Source organism: Pelodiscus sinensis, chromosome 3 (genome assembly GCF_052426305.1).
Source record: "Pelodiscus sinensis isolate ZL-2025 chromosome 3, ASM5242630v1, whole genome shotgun sequence".
NCBI lineage: Eukaryota > Metazoa > Chordata > Testudines > Trionychidae > Pelodiscus > Pelodiscus sinensis.
The window spans coordinates 83,820,473-83,841,936 of record NC_143054.1 but is presented as its reverse complement, the minus strand read 5'-3'; the positions used below and the strand labels follow the sequence as shown (position 1 = coordinate 83,841,936).

General features: G+C 42.8%; 1 protein-coding gene across 4 annotated transcripts in view; it reads left to right on the top strand.

The window, feature by feature from the left end:
• Nucleotides 1-21,464, top strand: part of HS3ST5 (heparan sulfate-glucosamine 3-sulfotransferase 5) — a 251,409-nt gene that overhangs the window by 26,341 nt on the left and 203,604 nt on the right. The gene's annotated exons all lie outside the window — the stretch shown is intronic.

The window sequence follows — 21,464 nt, the reverse complement described above, 5'->3', positions numbered from 1 at the left end:
GAGGTGATGTGGGCAATAAGATAGTGGAAGCATGGGTCTCACCCATATCTATTGGGTTTGGATGGGTTCAGATTGGGGTGCTCTCACCAGTCAGTATGGTATTCTCCTCAGCTTTTTAGCAGAAGACAGAGACTTCTATCACTTTTTATGGCCAAGTCATGCTGTTGCAGCCTGTTATGTTTCCTAGTGGTTGTTTTTTGTGCCTGTGGGACTAATTAGCATATACGAATATGAGAGCAGATGCTGTTCAGGACTACCTACTTTTTAGTTTTGAGAATTATCTCCTTAAGTCACCATATTGGTTTGTGTCATTCATCCTCAAATGCAAAAAATATATATATTTTTAAATGATTATGCAAGATGAGAGGACTTTCCAGCTCACCTAAATTAGCACAAATAATTACATAGCCTCTAACTCACCCTCAGGGTCCCTCAGGACCACTTCAAACCCCTGTCAGTTTTACTCCACCCTCTTTTACTAAACATTCACTAAAGAAATTGTGATTTGGAGGACAGAGAATTGCTTGAGAAAGAAAAGAAGCGTAAGGAGGTCAGGACATGGCATGGTATCAAAAGCTCATCAGTAGCTATTTGCTGTTCTCATTGGAGAATGGAAGCTTAAGTCTATTGGGAAAGGTATAGCTTGTTTCATAGAGCATCTCTGCTTTTTAATGCTTTGTGTTGCTGTGGGAGGATGGGGGAGCCATACTTATGCAGCAAAATTGGCCTCACTGGGCCCTGACATATTTGTTTCCTGGTCATGATGTAGTTAACAGTCAGGGTGCCAGAGGCCCTGCACGTTATACTCCCATTGCTTGCAACAGCTGACTGGGACTTCTGGCCAGATAGTGCAGTGTTCTGCAGTGCACTCCTCTAGCATAGTCAGTCACTGGTATAGCTGTCCCAGCTGCTCCACAGCTCCAGGGTATCAACAGACATGACAGTGTGTGGTGTCCACACATGCCCAATTCAGGGCACAGGACCTGTTTGACTAGCATGAGAAATAATGTTGTAACATGACTGGGTGTTGATGCTTACTAACCTTTTTTTTCCCCAACTTATAAAAAAACTGTAAATACAATTGAGGTTAAAAAAAAAAATCATTAATATAAATTTCAGGCATATTTGTAATAGTAGTAAGCTTTTAGGGGATCTCCCCTAGTATTCCCTTGGGCATTGTATCAAATAACTTGATAGTGGTATCGCTGTTTATTTGGCCATGTCATAATATTGTCTAGTTAGGAACTGAGGATCTTATCTATGGGAGGAGGAGTAAAAGAAATTCTATATTATATAGCCATCACTTATAGCCTGAATCTGTGAGGTACGGTGTTCCTTTAGCTACCACTGTCTTCACAGTACAGTACTTCATGGGATTAAGCATTGTTTATTCTTCAAAGACAGTCACTTCTCACTCCCATTAAAACATACAGTGGGCCACATTCGCTAATCAATTATCTTAGGGCTCCTCAAGTAATATAATAATAGTCATATGGGCCTTATGCTACTACTATTCTGTACCATCAACATTCATGGGAGCTTTGTGGAAAAATGGAAAGTAAAATACAGTTTAAAAGTTTTTGAAAAGAATATTCAATGTCTGATTTAGTTATTTTACAGTTATAAAGGATGAATATGTGAAGGGGCAGAAGCAAAGAGCATGGATTTGTATTGGCATTATAGTCAAGGAATTGGAGTTAATGGGTTTTTTTTAAATGATATGATGTATGAGTGGCTATGATATAAATCAGGGGTGGGCAATCATTTTTGCAAGGGGGCCACTTTAAGAATTTTGGCAGTGATTGTGGGTTGCCCCTGAAGAAGTGGTGCATCGGGCAGAAAGGGCGGAGCCTCAGACTAAAAGGGGCTGTTCTCTCTAGCTGCGATCAGCCCTTGGCAGGGGAGGAGGAGACTTTGTGCATTCTCCCCACGCTCAGGCCAATCAGAGCCTGGGAGTGGGGAGCATGTGTGAACTCTCTTGCCCACTTCCATTGCCCTGCTAAAGGCACACAGTGCCTAGAGGGAACCGCAAGCCGTTTTCAACAGCTGGTGGTTTTCTCTGTTGCTTCATGCCCTTGGCGGGGAGAGACTTCACTTGCTCCCCCATTCCCAGGTTTTGATTGGCCTGGGAGAGGGGAGCAATTAGGCGGCTGAGGGACCGATCAAACAGGTTAGTGGTCTGGATGCAGCCCGCGGACCCTGTCTTGCCCACCCTTGCTATAAATCATGCTGCCGGCCTTTCCCCACTCCTGACTAGACTAAGAAAGGAAAGACAGGCAATATTTATTATATGGAATAAATAATAACATGGGCCTGTTATTTATACAGATTTTATTGATTAGGGTGAGAGGAAGCAAGATGATACTTTTAAATTAACAATTCACAAAGGAACATCATTCTGTACAACTTTATGGGCTAAACTCTGCTCTTGGATATGCATGTATGTCTCTGTTATAGTCTTATTTCACTTGTGATGATCTCATTTTAAATCTGTTCACTAAGAAATATAGGTTATGTTTACAGAGGAAAATGTTCTTGAACAGGAAGAAATGCCATATTGGTATATTGTGAGCCATTATATAATTAGTGTATTGCTATGAAGGAGATACAACAAACATGGCTTAAGTCAGCCTATCTAGTTCAATACCTGTTGACTAATAGTGACCATTGCTAGTGCCTTCAGAAGCAGTGAACAGAACAGGGCAATTAATTATCAAGTGATCCATCCGTTATTGTCCAGTTCCAGTTTCTAGCAGTTAGGTTTAGGAACACTCAGAGCTGGGTGGGTGCATAATTGACTGGATCATCGTTCTCAGAGAGTGGTTATTAACCGTTCAAAATCATGCTGGAAGGGCATAACAAGTGGGGTCTGTTTTGGAACCGGTTCTGATCAATATCTTCATCAATGATGTAGATGATAGCATAAGGAGTACAATTATTAAGATTGCAGAAGATACCAAGCTGGGAGGGGTTGCAAGTGCTTTGGAGGATAGAGTCATAATTTAAAATGATCTGGACAAACTGGCCTGAGGTAAATAGGATGAAATTCATTAAGGACAAATACAAAGTACTCCAATTAGGAAGGAGCAATCAATTTCACACATACAAAATGGGAAGTGACTGTCTAGAAAGGAGTACTGCAACAAGGGATCTGGAGGTCACAGTGGACCAGAAGCTGAATATAAGTCATCAGTGTGATGCTGTTGCAAAAAAAGAAAATATTCTGGGATGAATTAACAGGAGTGTTGTCAGCAAGAGATGAAAATTAATTCTTCCACCCTATTCTGTGCTGATTAGTCCTCAACTAGAATACAGGTTCATCCTCTCAAATCCATGATTCTCTGATCTGCACTGGCAGGTATGCAGCCAGCAGCCACTGGGAGCCCCGGTTTGGGGATACCCAACCAGGCTGACAGCAGAGGGGCTGATGGTGGCTGGTGATCCCCAATCCATGGATCACAAGCCTCACTGGCAACAGCAGAGCTGGTTGTGTCTGGGGATCCCCAGGGCCGGGGATCCCCGGCTGCACTGGCAGGAGCATAGACAGTGGCAGTCACAGAACCCCAGCTCCAGGGGTATCCAGTTGTGCAGGCTGCAGCTGGGCATCTTGACCACTTTGGTCAAGTTTAAAGCTCCCTGGCTGGATTGGCAGAAGAGTGAGATAGCAGGCTGGGAATCCAGCAGCAGGGGACCTGTCCTAGTCCTGCAAAATCCCTTGTTTGGGACTGGTCAGGTACAAAGGGTGCTGGACCAGAGAGGTCCAACCTGTATTGTGTCCAGTTCTGGTCACCACATTTCAGGAAAGATGTGGAGAAATTGGAGAAGGTCCGGAGAAGAGGAACAAAAATGGTTAAAGGTCTAGAAAACATGACCTATGAGGAAAGACTGAAAGAACTGGGTTTGTTTTGTTTGAAAAGAAAAGACTGAGAGGGGACATAATAACTTTCAAGTACCTAAAAGGGTGTTACATGGATGAGGGAGAAATATTGTTCTCCTTGGCCCCTGAGGATAGAACAAGAAGCAATGGGCTTAAACTGCAGCAAGGGAGGTTTAAGGTTGGACATTAGGAATAACTTCCTAACTGTCAGTCTTGTTAGACTGGTAAACATTGGTAAACATTGGAGCAAATTGCTTAGGAAGGTTGTGGAATCTCCATTTGTAGTCTAATTGTCCTGGAGGTGGGGGAGCTTGCGGTGCTTCCTCCTGCTCTGTGAGCAGCATACAGTGCTTTGAAGCGTCGCACACTGCTCACGGGACAGGAGGAAATGTCATGTGCTTCCCCGCCCTCAAATCCTGATTGGCCTGGGGGCAGGGGAGCGCACTTCAAAGTGCCATACGCTCATGCAGGGTGGGAGCAGGGTGAGGGAAATTTCACACAGCTCCCTCGTCCACAGGCCAATCAGGACTTGGGGGCAGGGGAATGCGTGACATCTCCCGCCCTGTGAGCAGCATGTGGCACTTTGAAGCACCCCGTGCTCCTCGTGGGAGGTGGGAGGGTAGGGCGGGAGGAGGCTTTGCACGCTTCCCCTGCCCTCAGGCCAATCAGGGCCTGGGGGCGGGGGAGTGTGTGAAGCCTCTTCCTGCCCTCCCAGGGGCATGGGTGCCTCATGTGAAGGGGAGGCAAAGGGGCTCCTCCCCCAGACCAATTATGGTCTGGGGCTGAGGAAGCCCAGAAGCATTCTGCCCCCGCCTCTTCCTGATTAGGGCCCGCCCCTTCTGGATTAGGCCCTGCCCCCTTCCGGGGATGCCCAGGCCCACTTCAAAAATTTGTAAAGTGGCCACTGGCCAAAAATTATTGCCCACCCCTCATGTAGATGGTGCTTGGTCCTGCCATGAGTGCAGGGGACTGGACTTGATGACCTCTCGAGGTCCGTTCCAGTTCTAGTGTTCTATGATTTACTATAATCTCTGATCCCTGACCATATTCACTGCCTATTCATTTCATTGGTTTGCTGTGGGATAGGGTATACAAACCCCATGCTGGGACCAAAGTGGATAAAATACTATAATGGGCCATGCTGGTTCCATTCTTCCAATCCTGCAGAACATGCTGCAACTGGATACAGAGCTGAAAAGTGAGTAACTCAGGTAGAAGCAGAAGGCTGGGGAGGAGTGCAGACCTACGTTGCAAGATTCTGTAAAAGTAGGTAGAGATGTCTCTATGAGAGACCGAGGACTGCATGCTGAGCCCCGTTGAGGTTGATGGTTTGCTTTCCCTTTTTATATTTTCTTTTTCCTTATCTGGAACTAGAAACGGAGAGAGCAGTGGTAGAAAGCAACCCAGGGAGGGTAACACAGAGGTTACACAAACCTCTCCAAGGATCAGCACTCCTCAAAAACTGGGTCAGAACTCTGTGGAGTTGGATTTCCTGGGTTCCCCTACTGCTAACCACCCTTGGCTAACTGGATGCTAATCACTAGGCAACTAAGCTCACTTGAGGCCCTGCTATAGGTTAAATAACTCTTTATTAATTTTCTCTATACCAGTCATGATTTTATAGACCTCTATCATCCCTCCTCAGTTATCTTTTCCATGAAGTGATAGAAAAACTGGCTCCCATTTTAAAGGATAATAACATTATAATGTCCTTTTTCAAATTATCCCTAGTTTATAGGAATCTTATAATTAGTTTTAATAGTAAGTAGAATCACTTTATTGGATTATGTATGCAATAACTGTTGTGAATCATTGTGTGCTGAATAACTTAAACCCAAATGATGCATTACAAAAGTATTTAATATGAAGTAAATACAATTGTAGATGCACTCATGTATCCTTTCAGGTTCATCTGTGTCAGATTAATCTATGAAACAAGTCTAAGACATTAGACAAATTTGAGGATATTACTGCAGTTCTGCCAAACTTTGCCAAGATGCATCTTTATTTTGCAGAATTTCCCTCTTTAAAACAAACAAACAAACCCTGCTGTATCCAAACATGAATTTTAAAAGTGGACAGAGAAATTCCTCCTCTTTCTGAATGGATAAAATAACTGTTAGATACATAACACTTTACACTTCATTCATCAATAGCTGATTCATTTTGTAATGAACAAGAGCAGATTAGTTTCAACCATATTAAGTAAAAAACGGTTACAGTGTAGACTGATGTCATTAGCTCTACATTTTGCATAATTATGGAGTGTAACATAGAAAGCACTGTAATTCGTCCACTGTTTAGGCATCAATAAGTATGGATAAGGAATGAAGTATGTGGATCTGCATTGGCAATGTACAGGATCTAGACTTGCTGATAAGTAACCTTCTTTCTCTTAATAATACTGTCAGAACAAGAGCTGCAGTCTAGGATAATGAAACATCTTTCTTTACAGATCTTTTGTAACATTGCTCAAGTCACAGTACCTGAAGATCACTCTTTGCTCACATTCTACCAGCTTCAAAGTGGCTTCTGTAGTGTGTTTCACTGATGTTTGCATTACTGAGATATACAAAGCTGTCACGTTATTTCTTGATTTGACTATTTGACCAAATACCATTGATCAGGTATGTATCTTCACACACTAGACATGAAAACCATATTTCCATTCTGAAAAGTGGGTACCTCCCAAGATATTAAACACCAGAAATTGCTTTATATTATTCCTGTCTGCTTAACAAAAAACAACAACAAAAATACCATGTCCAGGGAGAGGCTGCTTCTATGGTTAATGAACAGCACTGAAATGAAGAAGACCTGAGTTTTTAGTTCCCAGCAGTGCCACAGGCTTCCTGTTTGACCCTGGGAAAATTCTTCTGTCTTTCCCTTTGTTTTGTGCATTTAGATTTTAAGATCTTCAGAAAAGTGACTGTTCTGACTGTGTGTTTGTACAGGGCTTGACACAATGGGATCCTATTGTTATATCTATAGTAACATAGATATAACAAGTAATGTTAAGTTTAAGTAGCAAAGGGTATGTCTACACTAGCCCCCTAGTTCGAACTAATTAGGGAGGCTAATGTAGGCATTTGAAGTTGCAAATGAAGCCTGGGATTTAAATATCCTGGGCTTCATTTGCATCTTCCCGGGTGCTGCCATTTTTAAATCCCCCTTAGTCTGAACTCCGTGCCCGCGGCTACACGCGGCATGGAGTAGGTAGTTCGAATTAGAATGTCTAATTCGAACTACCATTACTCTTCCACAAGGAGTAATGGTAGTTCAAATTAGAGATCCTAATTCGAACTACCTACTCCGTGCCGCGTGTAGCCGCGGGCACGGAGTTCGGACTAAGGGGATTTAAAAATGGCAGCGCCCGGGAAGATGCAAATGAAGCCTGGGATATTTAAATCCCGGGCTTCATTTGCAACTTCGAATGCCTACATTAGCCTCCCTAGTTCGAACTAGGGGGCTAGTGTAGACATACCCAAACTTAGCTGAAACTTAATACCTATCAAAGGTTTTTCTATATGGCTGGAAAATCCATTATTTTTTAAACAAAACATAGCTACATTTGTTTTCAGTGCATTTTACAACAGGTTGAACCTCTCTAATCTGGCATCCTTGGGACATGACTGATGCTGAACTGGAGAATTTTTTGAACTACAGGAGATCAATATTGTCTAGCAGCATTACCAACACTTCTACTGCTTACTGGGCTCTTAGAAGACATTTAAGGGTAAATCAGAGCTATATAACAGGACAGAACACTGAGACCCAGAGCTGGTGGCTGTAAACAAAATTTATGGGATTGTGGGAAACGTGGCCATACCCATGATAAGTGGACATCTGGCTAACTAAAATCATGCTGGATCATGGATGTTGCCGGACCAGAGAGTGCCAGACTAGAGAGTTTCAACCTGTACAAAGTTTACTGGAGGTACTGCAGATCTTTGAAGGATCAAATGAGTTCTGCTTCCAATGAGCTTATAATAAATTATAAATTTATAAAGTTTGCATTTTCTGTTGATTATTCCTGATGACTTTGAAGAGTGCACATGGAAGAGTCAAGGCATGAAGTATGAGGCTGTAGAGGTAAACTGAGAAGACTGCTTTGGAGCTAAGACTTTTAGGACTCCCTGTTTCCCAGTGCCCTTTAGAGTTTTAAACTCTCTGCATGGTCCTCTTATTTTATTCCTGCTCTCTTTATTTAGCACATCTGTGTACATATTGAAGGCTGTAGGAACAATGCCTCCAACTGGAACTTTATGAAGTGCATTCTAGGTCCAATGAAACTTTCAATTTTTATAAAGTGAGCACGATTGATCATTATTTCTGTGGACTTTAAGAAATCCAGCAGGATGGCAGTTTTTAGGAGAATCAGGAATGACAAACTGGGGAAATGAAAAGACTGATGGGAAGCAAAGAGCTCTGCAGGGCTGTGTCTTGATTTTCAGGAGACCTAAACCTGAGGTCAATGGGAACAGTGGGTGCTCAGTTTATTTTGAAATCAGGCTGCATGAGTCCAGGGAGAGGGATCCTTTTTTTCTCTTCTGCCCTGGTCCCTGGTGTCATGCAAACCTCCAACTCCACAGGGTATCTGTCTTCCAGTAATTCTTGGTGTCTTCCACACTTTCCCCTTTTTAAATGTGCTTTATCACTGGTTTGGACTTTTCCTCATTTACTGGTGGTGTAGAAGCAGCTGCTGTTGAGTTTATCCAGCAACTTGTACATGATCATACAAATGTCAGCCTCCTTCATTCAGCATGTTGAAGTGCTTATCAAAATCTTAATGGATGCAACATAACTGCCTCTGCGAGCTCTGGGGAGCTATGCTTGCACCGTTCAGCTTTGCATGGAAGATGTTGTCTTAGAATATTTTATTCAGCATTTTTCCTTCTGTTGGTTGGAATTTATGCATGAATTAAGAATTTTGGGACAGATTAATTTGTTGTTTAAGATTTATTTATGGCTGCTTTGTTTCACCAGAATGGGTGTGTCTAGACTATAGGTTTTTTTTGAAAAAAGTAGCCTTTTTTCGAAAACACTTCACCTCTGTCTAGACTGCAGCAGTTCGTGTTTTTTCGAAAGTAAATCAAAAGAACGCAGAAGTTTTTTCGATCGCAGTAAACCTCATTTTACGAGGAATAACACTTTTTTTCAAAAGGTACTCTTGAAAAAAAGGCGATATTGAATGCAAACTGTGCTTTTTCGAAAGAGAGCGGCTAGACTCTTGAAAAAGTGGCTTGCTTTTTTTAAAAATCTGCTTGTAGTCTGGATGATGTCTTTCAAAAGAGGTTTTTTTGAAAGATTCTTTCAAAAAAGACTCTTTCGAAAGAGGCTTGTAGTCTAGACAAAGCCTTCGATACAAAGCAGTTAAAACAGTAAATTTGGCCCTACCAGTAAATTTGCCCCATTCCTGATCACTTGTGGGGGGGGGGGGGGGTGTTTTTGTTAGAAACCCTTTCTGTGCACTTGGTTATATTGAAGACTATTTAAGTGGAATCCTATTTGGAACAGTGACTGTTTAAATAATGTCTCCAAACTCAACAGACTTTCCATGTCTGTGCATTTCTGTTTATTAACAAAACTAGAAGATTTACCCACTGTTGCGTGGGTCCTTAACTCAAATAAGTTTTGTTTTCCTTCATTTAAATAATTGTTCTGGGGTGCAGCTAGAGGTGAGGGGTTCAGTGTGCAGATTGCCCTGCAGAGAGTGGACAACCCTAGCCCTTTGTCAGCACAGTAGCTTGGGACCAGGTGAGAAGTACACAGCCAGCGGACAGACACACAGATAAACAGACACACATAAGAACATAAGAACATCCATACTGGGTCAGAACAAAGGTCCATCTAGCCCAGTATCCTGTCAGCTGACACTGGCCAACACCAGATGCCCCAGAGGGAGGGATCACAATAGGTAATCCATATGTCACCCACTGTCAGAGAAACAGAGGCTAGGGAATAAGTAGGAATAAGAGATCCTCCGGAAAAGGGCTTTATTCTGGAGGATCGCGCCAGTCTAGACTCTTTTTTCCGGCTTTTCCCCAAGCCGGAAAAAAAGCAGCGGCCATGTTTATTTAAATCCCGCGGGGGATATTTAAATCCCCCGCGGATTTCCCTATTCTGAAGTTGTAAATTAACATGCCTCTTCCAGAGAAGGGGCCAATGTAGATGTAGCCAAGATGTATCATAAAATCTGGCAAGTCTCACACCCCCAGAAAGGGCATCTCGCACCCCCAGGGGTGCGTGCATCCCAAGTTAAGAACCACAGCACTACGTTATGGTAAGAGGAAGCTGTATACCAAATTTGGTGGTCCTAGTTCTTACCATTTAGGGCAGTGGTTCTTAACGTGGGGGTAATTACCCCTCAAGTGGTATACATTTAAATTGTACCCCTCAAGGGGTAATTTGGCATATTTCAGGAAGTAATAAGTTTAAAATACAATAGGTGTTCAATTTTGTTCAACATAATGTATGAGGAAGCAAAATACAAGAAAAATAATTATTCATAATTTTTTTTTTGTCTATTGCCATTTTAAAAAGGAAGAGGGGTAATTTTGGTTTAAGCTTAAGAGGTAACAGTGCCAAAGAGGTTAAGAACCACTGATTTAAGGGGATTGCTTGAACAAATGGACTCATTCATGAATGGACAGACAGAAACACTTTTTACTTTTGATAGTTCTGATAGTTCTCATAGTTCTTCACAGCCAACACAGCTAATATTGAATTAGTTGGATTCTATCTGCTTTGCTCATCACCATCATAAGTATTTAAGTTCCAGTCAATTGCACCTGAGTAGTCCTATTGAGAGCCTAATTTAAAGACAGCAGGGTGCCACAGTGTTAACAGAGGGCTTCAGATTACTACTGTGTGAAATGGAAACAGTTTGCCTTTCAGAACCCAGGGTGAATTTGCCCAACTGTCAGTTGAAGCAGAGGGGGAACCTTCGTAATTACTATGCAATTGTTATGAAAAATCCCTGAAATAATAGTCAGAAAACCCCAGAATGCAATTTCAGTTGCTATTCAGAGTATAAACACATTTCAGTTTCTCTCTGCCATAGAGTTACAATATTTATTTTTTGTGTTGAACAATTTCTAAATACTAAGCAAAACAACACAGAGCACCAGATCTTGTTTCCATTTAAATAAGTGTCAAAACTCAGACATCAAGGGTTATGTGTACACTAACAGGTTATTTTGAAATAAATTGCTTTGAAATAATAACTCCTGAAATAATTATTATGAAATAAGTGTATTCCTCTTCATAAGCAGGAGTTATTATTTTGAAATAACCAGACCCTTATTTTGAAATAACGGGCTTGGTAGTGTGGATGCACTGCTTGTTATCTTAATATATAAAGGAGAATGTTTGTATGTTTGTGCTCTAATAACTTGGACATTATAAGAATTACCTCAACCAAACTTTCCATGGGATAACCGTTCCTCCAGAAGAAGGTTTTAAGGTACTTTTGGACCCAATTGGGTGCGATCTCAACCTGTAAAAATAAAAAATAAAAATAACCCTCTGTGCTGCACTGCAGGGGCAGCCCCACCCACTCTACGTCACGTGCTCGCCACCTGTGGCCCCCAGCGCCATCCAGGACTCACTCCACCCTCATGCACACAATGGCTCGGGCAGCCGCTCTGCTCGATGCGGCTACAGTTACCAGGTAGTCTTAAAAAAAAAACGGACACACTTGATCGTGGGCGGGCGAGGAGGAACCGGCCAGGAGGAGAGCGGAGCTGCCCAGGAAGAAGGGGGAGGGGCCGGGAAGCAGAGCAGGGGCGGGGGCAGCGGGGCTGGCCGGGGGAGATCAGGAGAGGGGCTGCCAGCGGAAGCAGAGTTGGTCGGGGGGGGGGGTTGGGGGCAGCTTGGCTGGCCAGGGGAGATTGGGAGAGGGGAGGCCAGCAGGAAGCAGAACTAGTAGCAGGTCTGGCTGGGGGAGATCAGGGGAGGGGCAGGGGCAGCGGGGCTGGCTGGGAGAGATCAGGAGATGGGTGGACGGCAGGAAGCAGAGCTGGTTGGGGGGGTGAGGGGAGCGGGGCTGGCTGGGAGAGATCAGGAGATGGGTGGACGGCAGGAAGCAGAGCTGGTTGGGGGGTGAGGGGCAGCGGGGCTGGCCGGGAGAGATCAGGAGATGGGTGGACGGCAGGAAGCAGAGCTGGTTCTGGGGATAGGGAGGGGGCAGCAGGGCTGTCCGGGGAAGATCGGGGCAGGGGAGCTACCGGCGGGAAGCAGAGCTTGTCGGGGGAGATCAGGGTGGAGGGGGCAGCTGACGGGAGATGGGCTGGCCGGGGGAGATCGGAAGGAGGAGAACCGGCCAGCAGGAAGTAGGGCTGGCGGGGGGCGGGGGGAAGCGAATTGGCCGGCGGGGAGTGGGACCAAGCAACACCGGGTAACTCCAGATAGTTTTGAAATAATGTGTAGACATGTCCAAGGGACTAACCCAGAATACATTACTTTTGACAATACAATTATTGGGTAGGATTAACTCCTTTTCATCACAAAATATTTTTTCTCGCTCCATTTCTTCAACACTAACAAATGGAAGTCAGGGAGCCTTTCAGAATCTGAGCCCACCAGCAAGCCTTACAGCTAGGAAGACAGTATTAATTCTGAGTTCAGGTTAGAGTGTAATGATTTTTGCTCTTATTAGCAATCCCAATGCTAACTCGCAGGATACAATAATTTTGATTGGCTGTCTTAGGGCCTGATACTGTGCACACTTCATGCACTCTCAAATACATCTGGTGATTGCATTAGGAGTCAAGAATGCCCAACATATTGTAGTATGATTGCTTTGATTTTTTCCCCCATGAAGTATTTCAGCTCTCTGGTATCTCATAAATGTCACATAATGGCATGCACACAAAAATTTAATCATCTTTTTACAGCTGTTGTCCTACATTTTTAGAGGAAAAACTATTGTAACCTATTAGTTTTCTTTGCACTAGTTGGCTTATTACTACTCATCCTAGTTTGCATTCTCACATAAATTGGATGATGTGCATTCAGGTCTATTGATCATGAGAACCATAATGACCAGTAGTGGGTGTTTGGCATTAGTTATTAATGACATCCACCTGTGTGAAGAGTTAATATTAATTGACTTCTATATTAAAATTTAGTTTTTAAATACAAAGATTATGGAAGGCTGTTTTGCTAAACTATATGACAAATGTTTTAGAGGTACGATAGTGGAACTAAGATATATAGTTTATTCTGCAGACTGTAAAAGGAAAACTTTTTTACATTTATTCTTTCCCCAAAATGAATCTTGCCCCTTATAATTTTGGATAATTTTGGGGCGTCAATGAAGAAACGGCTCAAAAACCATAACATGAAATTCCTGATTGTCATTAAATGTGTCAAGTGTCAGTGATTTATTTTCAGGTTAACAATGTAGATCCACAGAAAAGTCCCTCCAGATTTTCAAAAGTGGGGCACCTAAAAATCCCTACTACTCAATTTTTATACTTTGGAATATCATTCAGAATGTCACATTTCAAAAATTGCTGCACATTCATCCTCTAAAAATCAAGCTTCTTTAAGGTGTTTCAGTTTAGGCACTCAGAAGCATAATTCACTTTTGAAAATCTACACTATAAATGCAAAAAGTAACGTTTATAACAAAAACAATGTTTTTTTGTCAAACAAAAGTCAAACTGCTGCAATTTCTGGTCATAAATTTCTGGTCAGTCTGGATTTGGGGCTTTTAACATCTCTGAAAATAAGTCTCTTCTTCAATATTAAATATTATCAAAACTAGATAACTATGAACATGAGTAAAATTTACTTTTCTCTTGACATGTACAGTGCATGAATTATATGAAGTGTGCAGCCGGTGCTCCAAAGGAACATTAAGAGCATATACTATGTTTTAAAATGCCTGCTTTAGTCATTTATTCATTTGATGTAAATTACTTATTTTATGAGTGTTTATTAATTTAAACTGAAGCATGTACATGTTGTGCTGTACTAGGTGTGACAGTGCTTTCTGAATCCCCACAGAACTGATTTCATATTTCATTATTTAAAATATTCCACTTCTGTTCAAAGGTCTCCCATCAGTCTGAGAATTCCTGATGTCTCTTATGTAGTCATTTGAATACAACTTTCTCTAACAGGGACTCCTCCATCTTTTCTTGCTGGTCATAAAAGTGGGTCCTGCTGGTATACATAGCTGCATTGAAGTCAATGGAGCCAGGATAACTTACAACAGCTGAGAATATGACTTGTGATTTTTTTTCTGTTCACCACAATTTCATTTGTAATTAGTGACTTACCTAATATACACACAAACAAATCCATCATATAATCCCCTTCCAACCAAAACCCATTATAAGGTAGGTATCATTTTTATTTACTTTATTATCCAAGATGATGAGGAGAAGGTAAAAAGACCTTTTCCCCTTCCTTCTCATCTGCCAGTGCACTTCCTCATGAACGCTTCTGATCACTTAGGGTATGTCTACACAGCAAAGTTATTTTGAAATAACAGCTGTTATTTTGTGTTTGTGTGTGTTCCACCCAAGTCTTCAACTGTTGGGACGCAAGGTCCCATTGCAGCGGGCAGCCTAGGGAAGGGTGACGGGCACCCCAGAAAGTTTAATGTCCGTGACTTTTACCACTAGGACTGGGATCCCTTCGCGGCGGGCAGCCAACAGGCTGACAGATGCCCCAGAGTTTACAGGGAGAGCTTATTACACCTCAGACTTTGACTGCTAGGATTCATGATCCCTTCGCAGCGGGAAGGCCAGGGAAGGCTGAGAGATGCCCCTACGGATCTGTCCTCTGGAAGCGACACAATCCAAATGCCCAGCTCTGCCTGTATCTGTCCCTTATGACCAGCTGGAGTTCTTTTAAATTGTGCTTGGTTCTATTACAGCAACTGAAGGAGTCAGGTTAAAGTGTAAACAGTTACAGGTTTATTAAAGAAGTTCTCGCAGCCTCGAGGTCAGCAATTGGCGTATCTCTGTTTACAGCCATCCAGGGTCACAGCAGCCATCATATCCGGGCGTTCTGTCAAGGCTTCAAAGACTCTGCTGATTTTACTGCTGTGTGTGTCCTGTGTGCTCCAGGCAAGCAAAAATGGATATTACGGGGGGTGTTCCTGTCTGGCTACAGTGAGGGCAACCAGAGTACACAGAGACAAAAATGCTTTGCTGTCCCTCATTGAGGTAGACAAGCAAGCAGGGAAACCTGAGAACGGGCTGTCTACTCAGTGTGGACGCAGTATTTCGAAATAGCAAAAAGCTATTTCAAAATGCATTTTGTGTGTAGATGCGTTATTTCAAAATAAGCAATTTTGAAATAACTATTTTGAAATTAGATATTTTAAAATAACGCTGAAGTGTAGGCATACCCTTACTCTTTTCCTACCCTGGCTCACCCTTACCACTGAACTTTGTTTTTCACGTTTATAATCTGGATATATTTGTAGGTGACCTTTGTGGCTCAGGTTCATCTTTGTTCCATTGCAGACCAGGTAATTTGTTTGTTTCCATTGTCAGTTGCCTAGGCTATTATAATGTTCCCAATTTGATAATCAAAAACCTACATTTTACTGAATTCAAAATAAGTAATGGACAGTATTTATAAGGATTGTAAATAAGAAAAGAATGTTGAGTTTAACATTTAGTAGCACTGATTACGATTTTGTTCACTGTCTTCATTGTTTGGTTTTTAGTATCTTTTATAAGGCATTTAACTGCAATTCTTGGTAAAATAGAAATTCATTTTTCTATTGAAATATAAATGCAAATTCCTCCTTTCCACTTACCTGTCCAAAAAATAAATAATAAAAAAGGCCACTGGAAGATCTAGCCTACCCCTTGCTTCCTTGACTCATGGGGCACTTCAGCTATAGGCTCAGCAGGTACAGAATGTGTGTTTGATTATTTTAAGGTATTGGTATTCCTTTATGCATGAAATGGGATCTTGCTGAGAAAAATATCCCAATACTTATAGTCAGGGCTTGACAATTAGGGCAATCTACTCGCCCATGGCGAGTAGATTTTAGCCCGGCATGGCACCGCAGTGTGAGCAGTGCATGCACAGCGCGGTCTGCACATGCACAGCGTGCCAAACTGCACGGCTGGCAAGTGGGGCTCGCCGCCGCTTGTCAAGCCCTGCTTATAGTTGTCTGTGGTGTCCTGCGTAACATCTGGAAGCAAAGGGGGGAGGGCACTTTTACTGGGGTGGACGGCAGAGGTGAAGTATTTGCTTGCTGAATTTGAACAGCCAGACACAAGGGCTATAAGCAGAGCTCAATGCAGAGCTATGGGTTTAAAAGAACACTTTAATAGTGAACCTTGCTTTCTTGCAGCCCAGTATGAATCTCGTACTGAATACTGTCTATGTAGGAATATTGTATTGTTAATGCACCTATTAATATTGTTTGAGTGATGGTATGAGTTGTGTGAGACAGTGTATTGAGTAGGAATTGGCACTTTCAGAATTGCTCAGCACCAGCCAATATATGTTGTGGATAAATAAAGATTAATTATGCTTCAAAGAATAAATTTGTATTCTGTAACAACCATTTAAAGCTTGATAAATTAAGAGAACTTCTGAAATGTAAAGGTACATGTACGCCAAATGTGTCTTTCACAGGTCAGGGTATGTGTAGTTGTGAATGTCTTTTATGTCCCTGGGATGCAATGGTAAAGGAAATGCACTGATGCCACTTGGAATATTGTGGGGAGAGGGACAGGGAAGTCCTGATATTGAGATCTCTATGGGATATAGAGAGAGGCAAGCACAGAACTGTTGAACCTGCAGGTCCACCAAAGTCTGCAGCATCTCTGTTTGCTGTCTGAGCAGCACAAGCAGGTCCTGCTACACATCCCTGTCCTTTTCTTGCACCTTTCTCCTCTCCATTCTGTCCTCCTCCAGTCTGTTTCCAAGTCTCATCTCTTTCTACTTCAGGGCTCTGAAGGTTTGAGCCAGCCATTTGCAGGGGCCACTAAGCTGCACAATTAGCCAGATATGTTCTGTGATTCTGTTTGTTTGTTTTCCCCACCTTCCTCTGAAGTATCAGGCATTGGCCATGAAATGAAGCAGGGCACTGGATGGCTCAGGCCTAAGGTGTTACAGAGAATCTTTCTTAGATGTCAGGCTGGTGAGTCTTGCCTAGATGCTCATGATCCAAGTGATCATTGTTAATTGGGATCAGGAAGGGATTTTCCCCCAGGTCAGATTGGCACAGACCTTGGGATTTGTTTTGCCTTCCTGTGCTACATGGCGCACAGATCATTACTAGAATAATCTAGGCATATCACCTTTAATGCCATTGCAGGGACCTCAGACGTTAGTGTTATCTCATTCTCTCTTGTTCTTGGCCTGTGGCACACACAAGCTTAATCTTCAGAGGACTGAAATGTTTTAATCCAACAGTTCTCAAACTGTGGGTTGGGATCTCAAACCAGGTTGTGATCCCATGGTAATAGGGTCACCAGGGCTGGTGTAAAACTTGCTGGGGTTCAGAATTGAAGCCCAAGACCCACTGCCTGAGGCTGGAGTAGAAGCCTGAGACACACTGCCCAGGGTCGAAACTCAAAGGCTTCAGCCCATGATGGTGGCTGTCAGGCTTCAGCTTCAACCCTGGGTGTGGGGCTCAGGTTACAGGCCCCCTCCCTAGGGTTGGGCCTGGGCTTTGGACTTAGGCTTTATTCACCGTTCTCGGGGTCACAAAGTAATTTTTGTTGTCAGAAGAGAGTAATTGCAATGAAGTTTTAGTATTCCTGCTTTAATCTAACACAAGTTATTGGACTCAATACAGGAGTGACTGGGCACAGGGTACAGACCTCCTATATAGAAAGACATAGGTCTAATTGTCCCTTCTGATTTGAAACTATATAAAGTTCAAGAACACATAGGACACATAGGTAGCAGCTTAACAATGAGTGGGTAACCCGAGATGTACTTTTAATAAAAATAATACAAAAATGTCCCCATTTTCCAGCAATACAATTCAAGGAAAGTATAGACTTTTAAAATGAGATAATTATGTCTTCTTTAATTCAAGTTACAACTTCTTTAATTCAATTTAACTGTGAGATACTTTATGTGAACACAAGTAATGGTAAAACATAACCCTTAATCTCTTAAGAATGTTTTCAGCAGTTTAATGGTATATATTGCCCTCTCATATTTCTGCTTATCAAAATACTTAACCTGCTTTTTGGTCATATTAGTCAATTTTATAATAATGGCAATGGGGGGGGGGCGGTAAATGTCCTTTTTATTGTTGGTCACTGAGCTATTAGTCTTGTAGAAAGCTATTATAGAAAGGCTTTTTAAAAATCATATTGATGTACTTTTCATACAATATGGTACTCAAATTATTTTTGGCAGGTTGTATCAGCAGAAAAAAAATCTTAGATATAAACATGCAAACGTGACCTGCTGACCATCTTTTGAGATCCGTCTCCTTTGACAACAAAAGCAGAAAAGATGTGACAAGCTCAATCTATTCAAAGCAACTAGTTGTTGAGATAGCAAGAAAAAAAGGTCTTACCTAGAGGTCAGTAGGACTTTTGTAGTCAGACAACCATAATGTGGATGGATAGAATGAACCCTTTCTCATGGAGTACTCAATTTATGGTAACCTCTTTTTTTACTGTTCAAAGGCTGTAAAATCTGTAGTTGTAAAATACCTAAGGCTACGTCTACACAGCAAGGTTTTTGTGCAAAAACCTGTGGAGCGTCCACACATCAAATGCGCTTTTGCACAAGTAAATCAGCAGTAAAATGGCAGAACAGAGGGCTTTTGCTGGTGTAGGTAAACCTTCTTCTATGAGGCATAACTCCCTTTTGTGCTACAGCTATTGCTCAAAAAGGCAAGTGTGAACACTCCAAAAGCACAGGTGATAATTTGAAGGACCTAGAGATGTTTTGACATCTAGACTCCCTTCCTGCAGTACTCCTTCCTAGTCAGCCATTTCCCACTTTATATGTGAGAAATTGATTGTTCCTTCCTAAGTGGAGTACTTTGCATTTGTTCTTATTGAATTCATATCCCTATCCTCCAAAGCACGTGCAACCCCCTCCAGGCTTGGTACCTTCTGCCAACTTTTTAAATGTACTCGTTATGCCATTAACTAAATTGTTGATGAAGATACTAGACAGAACTAATCCCAAAACTGATCCCTGAAGAACCTCACTTGTTATGCCCATCCAGCATGACTGTGAACTGTTGGTAATTACTCTCTGAGAACACTTATTCAACCAGTAATGCTCCTGTCTAACAGTAGCCCTGTCTTGTATTTACCTAGTTTATTTATAATAAGGTCATGTGAGACTGTATTAAATGCTTTACTAACGTCTGTGTTGGGGTGGGCAAATGCTGACGTGCAGGCAACATCCGGTCCACAAGGGTTAGCCCCTGGTATAATCTGTGTCCTGTTCTGTTACTTTCCCAATAGATGTTTGGATACCTGAAGTCCTTCTTCATCACCAAGTTCTGAGCTTTGGATGATTCTGTTAGTTTAAAAAAAGCCTCATCTGCCTCTTCTTCCTGGTTACAAGGTCTGTAGTAGACACCTACCATCACATCACCTTTGTTTTTTTTAATCCCTTTTATCATTATCTAGAGACTCTGAACAAGTCTTTTCTCTTGAGTCCTTCTTGTGTGCTAGTAGAGCAGACAGAGTTCTTGGACCAATGACATTGACATGAATTCAGTAACAACAAAACATATACAACTAGTATAAAAGGATAGATGCAGCTCCCCTCCAGCAACTGGTGCTGTTAATCACAACTCCTTCTCTTCCCCCAAACAGGAAGTACTTCCTCTGATCTCCCTGTCAGGTTACTTCCTGAGTCTGAAATTGTCCTTATCTGGGAGCAGCAATTTTCTTTAGAGACTCTCTGGATGTGCTCCGCACATAACGAGCCAACTACATGACACTGTTAAAATATTCTGCTAGAACAGAAATCACATATTCTTTATTTTTCTGTTATCTGCCTGTCAGCCGACGGTCAGGGCAGTGAGTCCCTTATGACCGGCTGAAGTTCTTTTAAATTGTGCTTGGTTCTGTTACAGCAACTGAAGGAGTCAGGTTAAAGCTTAAACAGTTACTATTTTATTGTTACAGGGTAAACTTAGTTGTTAAATGCTACTGCTGTGTTACAGATAACACAGCCACTACAAAGGACAGGACAGAAATTACACTAATAAGTCACTTACAGGTACCATGAAACCCTTTTGGTTCTCTGAGCTCTTATTAAATGCATGCAAAATAGACACATAGCAGGTATAATTCTCACCCCTGAGTTCCAGACTTGGCGTGGCCAGCGTCTTTCTCTTAATCCCCCGGGAAGAAGTAGGGCGAGGTTGGGCGTCCCACAGACCTCAGGAGACAATCAATACCTACCAGCAGGTGTAGATGATTGGAGCTCAAATGGGGTGGGCTACTATACCCCTCTTTATACCCCTTGGGTCATGTAGGCTTCTTCCTGGTCTCAAGTGTCCAATTAGGAAAAATGGCTTTGAATGCCAAGTTTCCCACGAAGGGTGCAAAGCATAATTCACACCTGGGAAAATGCAGATGTAAGCGCGGGAATGGTCCCGCTCTTGTGGGGAACTTTCCTGGCTTCTATACACCCCGGTGAAATGAACCAGCGAAAGGATCTGAGTCCCCGCTCCCACTTCCTTTACCCCACGGCTCCCTGATCCTGAGGGCTCCCCCTCCACTCTCCTGAGTAGCAGAGCCCTTGAAACCCCAACAAGGCTGGGCCCAGGTTTCCTGGGGCTTAATCCCTGACCTTGTAGTCACTAGGGGCAGGAGTTAGGGTGTCCCCACTCCGAGGTGCTCTCTTTACACTGCAGGCCTTCTTGGCCCAGTGATCACTTCATAAGGTTCAAAGCAAATACAATTTATTAAACATCAACTGATTAAAGAGAATAGAATAAGAAACAATGAGAATGGTTAAATGAGAACACACAGCCCTGCTCTGTAGCACAGGGACATCAATGCAGCAGTCTGCAGAGTGTAAGGACAGTTCACAGTCTCTTCCTTAGAAGCCCTGGATGTGCTGCAAGGGGCTGCAGGCTGGACACGCTTGCACTGGCAGTGACCACACAGCCTCAGTCTCTAAGTGGCCAGACCCCTCTCCCAGTCCAGAGCCTTTCCCCACACCTTGCAGGTCCCAGTAGCTCACCACATCCAGCTGCAGGCTGTGCTGCTTGGCCAGTTCCAGCTCCTTGTGTTGCTTCTCTGTTCCTTTTGGCTTTCTGAGCACTGCCAGTCTGCTGCTCAACACAGGGTCTGCACTGCTTGGCCTGTCTGTGTCTGGTTCTGTCGCTGCAGGACTTCTTCTTGTACTCCTCTTTCAGCTCTCTGTCTTTGCAGGACCTCTTCTGCACACAGCTTGTTTGTTCAGAGACAGAGCCAGAACAATCCCCACTTACAACCTGTCAGTCAGGCTGAGCTGGAGTGTTGACTGCTTTCCATTGTCTCTGGGGTCTGTCAGTCTCATGAACCCTTCCCCTTCTGAAGCTGGTAAACCAAAAAACTCCCACAGAGTTTTAGTAAGGGGTAACAGTCCCCTTACACAGACAATGGGCACCTCTGGTATG